The following is an 8,439-nucleotide window of genomic DNA, read 5'->3' on the forward strand; positions in this document are numbered from 1 at the left end:
TCCAGGATAACATCTTTCACAGACATGTCATAAACTCTAGCTCTGGGAGGTTCATTCACCACTGGAGTGGTTCCCATGATTCGCAGTGTATTATTGACTGGAATTGATGCCTTGCAATCCCTTGCTATGTGTCCTGGCTTTTCGCACTTGAAGCAAGTATACCCAATTGCTAGAACCTTTTCAGCCTGATTTCTGGTAGGCTGATCCTTGTTGGCTGGCTCTTTGGCTAGCCGATTACGGCACTCCCTTGAATAGTGCCCCCTCTGGTTGCATTTGTAGCAAACCACATTTAACTTGTTGCAAATTCCACCATGTTTCTTTCCACAAACTTGGAAATCTGGTATAGCTGGCCTCTGCTGGGTTGGCTGGTTCCCAGTGGATGGACGGTTACCTTGTCCTCCATTGCCTGGATTCTGTCTGTTAAAATTTCTCCCGGGATGGAACTTGCCTTTCCTCTGATTAAAATTTGGAAACCTCCCTAATTGAAACTGTCCTTCACTCCCTTCAAACTTCCTCTTCTTACCTTCCTTCTCTTTCTGTCTCCGCAATCATAGCTTTCTGCATAACTCCCGCATACGTGTCCAATTCAAATATGGCCACCTTCCCACAGATCCATGGCTTGAGTCCTTGCTGAAACCTCTTAGCCTTCTTCCTATCAGTGTCCACATAGAATGGCACAAACCTGGACAACTCCTCAAACTTGCTTTTGTAATCTGTCACTGACATACTCCCCTGCTTTAACTCCAGAAGTTTCAATTCCATTTGGTCCTGGAGAAACTGAGGAAAATAGTTTTCGAGAAACAATCCTTGAATCTATCCCATGCAACATCATCAGTACCTTCCAATATTTTAACAGTTTCCCACCAGTAGGTGGCTTCATTCTTTAGATAGTAACTTGCAAACTCCGTCTTCTGTTCCTCCCTCACCTTGAATAAGGCAAATGCCTTCTCAATCTCCTTCAACCAAACCCTTGCCTCAATCGGATCTACAGAACCTTTAAACTCTGGTGGATTCATCGTCTGAACGGTCTTAAAGGTTAACTGAGGGTTAGTCTGCCTCTACTCTTGTTGAGTCAGGTGGACTGTCTGTTGGGCCAAGATGTGAAGAATCTGGGCTACAGCTGTGTTTATGGGACCTCGATTCACATTCTGGTTATTGTTGTCTTGGGTATTGTTGTTGTTGTTGGTTTCTTCATTTTGGTTGGTAGCAAGGGTGTTTCTTCTAGGAGGCATTTTCTATAAAGAATTAAACAACTTATTTAGCCTTTAAATCAAATCCTTTTTTCTGAAAAGATTTTTGTAAAACAGAAATATCTCTTTTTGAAAACATTTTCAATCATTGAACTAAGTAAATTGCATGCTTCTTTACAGAATGTAAACAGTTAAGGAAAAGGGTACATGTTATCACACAAGTTCATATCTGGTGCAGTAAGATAAAACATGTATAGTAAAGTAGATGGCCATACTGAAAAGGAAAGGTACTGGTGTATATCAAAGTTTGGTGGTACAAGCGTGGAACATTTTATTGAAGGCAAAGGTGCAATAGGTCTATCCATTAGTCAGCAAGTCTTGTTTATTTATATTCCCACCAGAAGTCTGATCTTACATATCCCACGTTATTATACATATATTAGCTATCACATCATCTCCGTTGTCTACTTTTAAGTAATCTCCGAGTCACCTGAATCTCATTCCGAAATTACCTCATATTCCTGTTAACATCTAAAGTCCTGATAACGTGTTGTAGTTCCCAGATCTGTGCCCTACAGGGCTTCTTGATCCTAAAGAAGAACCTCATACTAGAGATTACTGAAGAAATTCATTGTCATAGAATACCAATTAAAATTTCAAAATCAGTGAAATCGAATGAGAAGGAATAGTGAAGAAGATGTAGGTAGGACTGAGAGCAACCATACAAGTACATAAGATGGCCAGTCTTAGTACCGCATAATTCACAACACATAATTCGGTGGTGTCCCGCTAGACCCTTTTGTCACACAGATAAATAGTCAACGCATAAGCATTTTTTGCCCCAATCGTCCAATAGAATCACAGAGAAAAGAAACAATGTTTAGATAGAAAAATTCACAAGTAGGGAAGGAGAGAATCTGATTTATAATAGGAGCACAGAGTAAAGTACTCATAATCTTTAGTGAGTATAGTCTTCCTGTTCTTCTTAATTGAATCAGTTCCCTGGATACCTAGAGTAATGTTTATTTATCTTACAACTGAAGTTTAAACTTTATTACAAACTATCAACACAACCAAGCCAAACATCACCTGTTAGTCTATTCCATTTCAACCTGGATACCTAGCTCGCACACTTGTTTGGGAATCCTCGCTACCACCAGTTTCCTTTTTCACTGGAAAAAAATATAAACAGTTTTGCAAGAGTGAGCTAACTAGCTCAGCAAGTCACAAAGACAGTAACTGAGATTAACAATGATCAATTGAAATGATATAAGGAATCAAGTTTATTGATAAGCAATGATTAGAATTGGATATTCATTTTCATTTTAAAAACCAAGGTTAGGTTGTCGATCAGTCACGCACTAACCCCGAGCAAGGCTCCAAGCTTTGCTCTATATACTGGATCCAAGGCACACATTGGCCTACTGTCACCACGAATCTAGTCCGACCCCGAATCTGGTCCATATTAAAAAATAATCCAATTCTAGAATCACAATATGATAAGAAATGTAACTCAATAGTTGGATCATAAACAATATTTATTTTAAAATATAGGATGGTCTGCAATTCCATGAAATGACCAGGAAATCATAAAGGTTGCATTTTTAATCAAGGAAAGAAACAGAAAGCAGTAGACTCAAGGATTCAAGAGTTACAAGAATTGGTCTTCTGTTACACAAGATATAAGGGTTGGTATGATAAGCAATTTCGTATCAGGAATCAATATGTGGTATGTATGTATTTGTGGAGTAGTATCGTATAGGTGTGGTATGTATATGTGAATTCAACAATCAATGATTTATGAAGAAACATGTTGATGGCTCGAGATCAATAAGAATCAGGGTTTGGATTAAGTACTTCAAGTACTTGCAATATAGAATATAACAGTTTAGAGTAATTGCAACATAATGAAGAGCGTTCCAAATACTTACAATATAATCAAGAGGAAAAGGAACACTTGCCTTATCAATTTGCTTTCACTTTACTAGCACTTATCCAGTGATTCCCACTTATTGACTATCTGCTTTCCTTTTCTAAGTCTCGCTTCCTCTGTTACACATCACATGTACTTATCAATACTACTTCTCATCACATACTATTCATTTCAAGCTTCTAACTACCATTCGTTTCCCAAATCCGACGAACGGATTGAAAGTTATGAATAAAACAGTCAAACAATACACATACAATCATATTACACATCAATCAGATCACATATAACATGTAGCACGTAAAATATTCAATTAAAATAATTATTCAAAGAAGATTCAGGGTTAAAATGACTTTTAAGATATTTATTACGAATTTTTGAATATTTTTCGGAATTAAAACGGGTCTCTGAATCATTTTATAATTAAATAATAGGGTTCGAACACCCGAGTCTGACTTTAAAATAATTTTATAATAATTATTGAGCCTTGAAAATAATTTAAAATTATATTTTAAAGCTCAAAACTATTTTTCTGAATTTTTAAATCAATTTTAAATAATTAAATCTAATTATTAAATCAATTAAAATTAATTAATAATTAACTAAATTAATTAATCAATTAATAATAAATTAATCGATTAATTAAAATAATTAAAAACCTAATTAAAATTAATTAATAAAATAATTTTAATTTATTTTTAAGTGAATAAATAATTAAAAAAAAATAAATAAATAAACATTTTCTGAATCATAAATAATTAAAAGAATTTTAGAATAAAAGAAATTAGATATTTGATTTATTTTTAAAACAAAATTCCAGAAACATATTTTTGGAAATGGGTTTGAGGAGTTTAGGATCAAAAGCGGGTAGGGGAAATAGGTCGGAACCGGGTCTCAGCCGGGTCACCAAGAACACCGGCGAGCAACTCAGATTCCGGCAACCATTACGGTTTTCGGCGAGCCGATTTCTCAGCCAAAACGAGCTGTTTTGGTTCGTTTCTCAAGACAATTAATACAGCTAGCGTTCCAGATATCCAGTTAAGCCAACCACTTCGTGTGACGCCCTCAATCTCGGGGTTAGGAAATGAGGACTCACACACCTCTAATTTAATAATTAAATATGCATAAACCCCGATTAAACTACTAACAAGATCAACAGGATAAAGTTTGAGACAAGATTACAACTTCCAATCACAAAATATAACTTACAAACCCAAAATATTATTATATAAACAATATCGATTCCGGCTCGGAACCGACAGATAACCCATTGTATCTTTAAACGCTTCTTTCTAGGCGCGAGCTCACTCATAATTACCACTACCTGCTCTGGCAACCGGAAGCCCTCAACACGGTAGGGACCACCAGGTACGCTCTTACGAGGAGTGCGCCTATGACTGACCATCTTCTTGCTTAACTGCCATGGTTAGATTAAAACAAAACAAATGAGTATAAAACTCAGCAAGTAACTATGTAGCAGTTCTACAATATCAAATCATAATATACTTTACCAAACTCAGGGCAATCTACTTTATTTGATCTAGGTGGCAGATTTCCATCTTTTGAGTTAAGGAAAGGTTTTGAAGGATAATTTGGGGCTTTCAAGGAACAAGGCTCAAAGCAGGACGAAAGCCGACATTCATCACAAATCATTAAAGGATCAGAATAGATCTTTCAAAAGAGGAAAGCAACAATATTTCAATATATGGAATCAATCATATGATCAACAAATTCAAGTATCAGGGTTCTCGAGCTTTAAGCTTCACAATAACATAATCAACTCTTTTCAAAGCAATATAAACCATTTCCATTTTCAAGAATCATTTTAATGAACAGAAAGTTTCAGTTCCCTTTTAAAATAATCATTTAGAACCCTTTATTGGATCACTTTATCTTTCCATTTCATTATATACGGGTGATCAGCCCGTATCAACCTCCATTCCGATCTTTAAGGTACCAATCAACATAATTTCAGCCTTAAGTTGGACTAGCCCCGCTAGCCTCTTACCATGACTGGACTAGTCCCACTAGCCTCTTACGTCCCAATCCAATCCATCAGGAATTCATTTGGAAAACCTTGAGTTGGAAAAACAAATAGGTTTTCTAAAATTCATTTTATCATTACCAAGCATTTGAAATCATTCGGACTCTTTCAAGTCAAAACTCATTCTTAATTCAGATTTTTAAGGAAACAAAGTTCAGGGAGTGATTCAAAGATACGCAAGGAACAATTCATAAGAATTCTGTATCAGGGATAACAAAGCACTTAAGTTAGAAGAATCAACATTTGTTTAGGGATCAATAGGGTGATCAGGAAGAACAGGGTATCATTAGATAAGGTTAACAAGGATAATAAGTGGGTTCAATATATTTCATGGCTCAATACATAACTTGAACAGGAAGGACAGATTATCAAAGGGTGGAATCAATAAGCTTATCAATAACAGATTATGAAGAACAAGGGTACTTCAAATTAATATCAGGATTTCATAATTAAACAGATCAATACTCTACATGGTATGAACAACATTCTCTTTATAACCATTTACACAAGTAATCAGAGTTACTTTCCTGAATTTGCTTTCCTGAAGGTTGAACTACTGTCACCTAGTAAACCCTTTCCTTTCCTAGCCTGAATGCCCTCACGCTCTGAATCTACAATAAAACCAAACATTAATCAGATTCTCAACTCTTGTTCTCGGAACGATCACTCTATACGATAACTCGATTATATCCTTGACTCGAGTATACGAATATAGCTTATACACATAAGCACATAGCACATAACATATAGCATAAACCCTTTCTGGCAACTTGATAAGTGGCATTTTATACCACTTAGAACGTCTTAAAATGGCTTAAATTGGTGTCTTGAAATCAAGTATTTTGTGTATTTAATGCGTTTTTCTAGTGTTTATGCATTTCAGGGTATTAGTTGCATTTCGGGGGAGGAATCATCAAGAATAAGCCTTGTCATGTGTTCACCATTGCGAGAGGAAATGAATGGGCAGATTACGGTGAAGAAACGGAGCAAGCTTGGAATTTTTCCAGTAGGGTCCTGCGCACCCGCACAGCAATGCTGAGCGGCCGTGCAGTAGCACACCGCAACGAAGAGGAAGCATATATTCTTGTGATTCTTGTTTCGTTGTAACGTTAGATGCTAGTTTTCTTGCTTTGACTTATTTACTCTTGTGACGTACTCTGTTTTAATATAATTAGTTTAGTTATTATTTTCTTGTGTTTGTTTATCATGATTTCATATGAACCCATGATGGCGATGAGTTCTATTATGGGCTAATCGTGATCATGGGGTTACAACGGATTTATTATGGAATTCTTTAGTTAATTGTTTAATACTTTAGTGTGTGATGATTGCATGATATCTAGTATTGGTTGTGCGTATTCGTCTTATGTGCGTCGCGAACATATAAGATAGGGTGTTAATCTCTTGTGAAGCGACGGTGGATCTTGAGATTTAGAACTTGACATGCTAGCATAGGTTCATGTACGTTGTGCATGATTAGTGGGTAATTCTAACAGTTTTATTTGCCCTATGTAATCAAAAGGAATAACTTGTGCTTAAATCGTTGTGTTGTCAATTTCTGTAGACATATAGGAACTCAACATAATTGATGACTATTCAACTTCTATCTTAATTGTGGATGCTTGGTAGAATGGTATTAGTACAATGAAAGTTGGCTTTTATCAGTTTCGTGTTATTCGATTAATGTCATCACTGTCACATGCTAAAAGTAATAACAATGGCTATAGAAGGAAGTAATAACGAAGTTGTGATCTCATGAGTGTTTTATTTTTGATAATTTGAAGTGATAGTTAAGTGGTTAATTAAGTAGTTAATTATAGTTAATATTTGATCAACAATTTTAAGTGTTATTATCTTAACATTGAGAAGTAATCATACATTGGTGAGTGAGTTTAATTAGACAATAATTTAGTCTGAGTCTCTGAGGGAACGAACTAGAAAGTATTCTATATTACTTGCGAACGCGTATACTTGCGTGAATATTAGTGCGTGTTTTCACCCTAACAAGTTTTTGGCGCCGCTGCCGGGGACTCGGCGTATTTGTTTAGTTTATGTACTTACCATCATTGGTCATTAGGACTCAGTGATTAGGACGTAGTAGTTACTTACTCTTTTCGGTTGTGTTTCAGGTACTTTAGCAAGCGTTTATGCAAACTCGTTCTCATGCTCGCAAGAGGACTTTAGATACAACTGAGGAGACAAACGAAGTTCTTGATATTCCGGAGAAGTTAGATTTTGAGGATTCGGATTCAGGAACTGAGCAGAAAGAACCAGTAAACATGGGAGATCGTATTGTTCAAGCTGATCCAGCTCTTATGGATTTTTCTCGGCCTAAAATTGATGATATTCAGTCAAGCATCCTTCATCCGGCTATTCAAGCTAACACCTTTGAAATCAAGTCGGGCACTATTCAGATGGTGCAGAATTCTGTTTCTTTTGGAGGAGCGGCAACTGAAGACCCCAACATGCACATAAGAAATTTTGTCGAGATCTGCAGCACTTTTAAGTATAATGGCGTGACTGATGAGGCTATCAAGTTGAGGCTTTTCCCATTCTCACTGAGGGATAAGGCTAAAGACTGGTTACATTCTGAACCAGCTGGGTCCATCACTACATGGCAAGATCTTGCGTAAAAGTTTCTGGTGAAGTTTTATCCAATGGCAAAGACTGCTGCTATGAGGAGTGCTCTTACTCAGTTTGCGCAGCAACCTACAGAATCTATGTGCGAGGCTTGGGAACGCTACAAGGAAATGTTGAGAAAATGTCCACATCATGGAATGCCGGATTGGATGGTAATCACTGGTTTTTATAATGGTTTGGGGGACCAATCTCGGCCCATGCTCGATGCAGCAGCTGGAGGAGCCTTATGGGCTAAAAGCTATACTGAGGCGTATAATCTTATAGAGACGATGGCTGCAAATGAGCATCAAAACCCAACTCAGAGGATGACGTCAGGCAAGGTCGCAGGTATTTTGGAAGTTGATGCAGTCACCGCTATTGCAGCCCAGCTCCAAGCGCTATCAATGAAGGTTGATTCTCTGGCTACGTATGGAGTTAATCAAATAGCTATGGTTTGTGAGCTTTGTGCAGGTTCTCATGCTACAGATCAGTGTTCTCTTGTCAACGAATCTGTTCAGTATGTGAATAATTATCAGCGACAACAGCAGCCTGTGCCAGCGACCTATCATCCTAATAACAGAAATCATCCAAATTTCAGCTGGGGGAATAATCAGAATGCTATTCAGCCACCATATCAGCAAGGGGTGAGTAAACAG

At 37.0% G+C, this 8,439-nt stretch overlaps 1 non-coding gene across 1 annotated transcript; it reads right to left on the reverse strand.

The window, feature by feature from the left end:
* Positions 1–7,836: 7,836 nt before the first annotated feature.
* On the reverse strand, positions 7,837–7,943 carry LOC141675538 (small nucleolar RNA R71). Its single transcript, XR_012556186.1, has one exon. It is a non-coding gene; the product is annotated as a small nucleolar RNA R71 (small nucleolar RNA).
* Between the last annotated feature and the right edge of the window lie 496 nt (positions 7,944–8,439).

Source organism: Apium graveolens, chromosome 7 (assembly GCF_009905375.1).
Source record: "Apium graveolens cultivar Ventura chromosome 7, ASM990537v1, whole genome shotgun sequence".
Lineage (NCBI taxonomy): Eukaryota > Viridiplantae > Streptophyta > Magnoliopsida > Apiales > Apiaceae > Apium > Apium graveolens.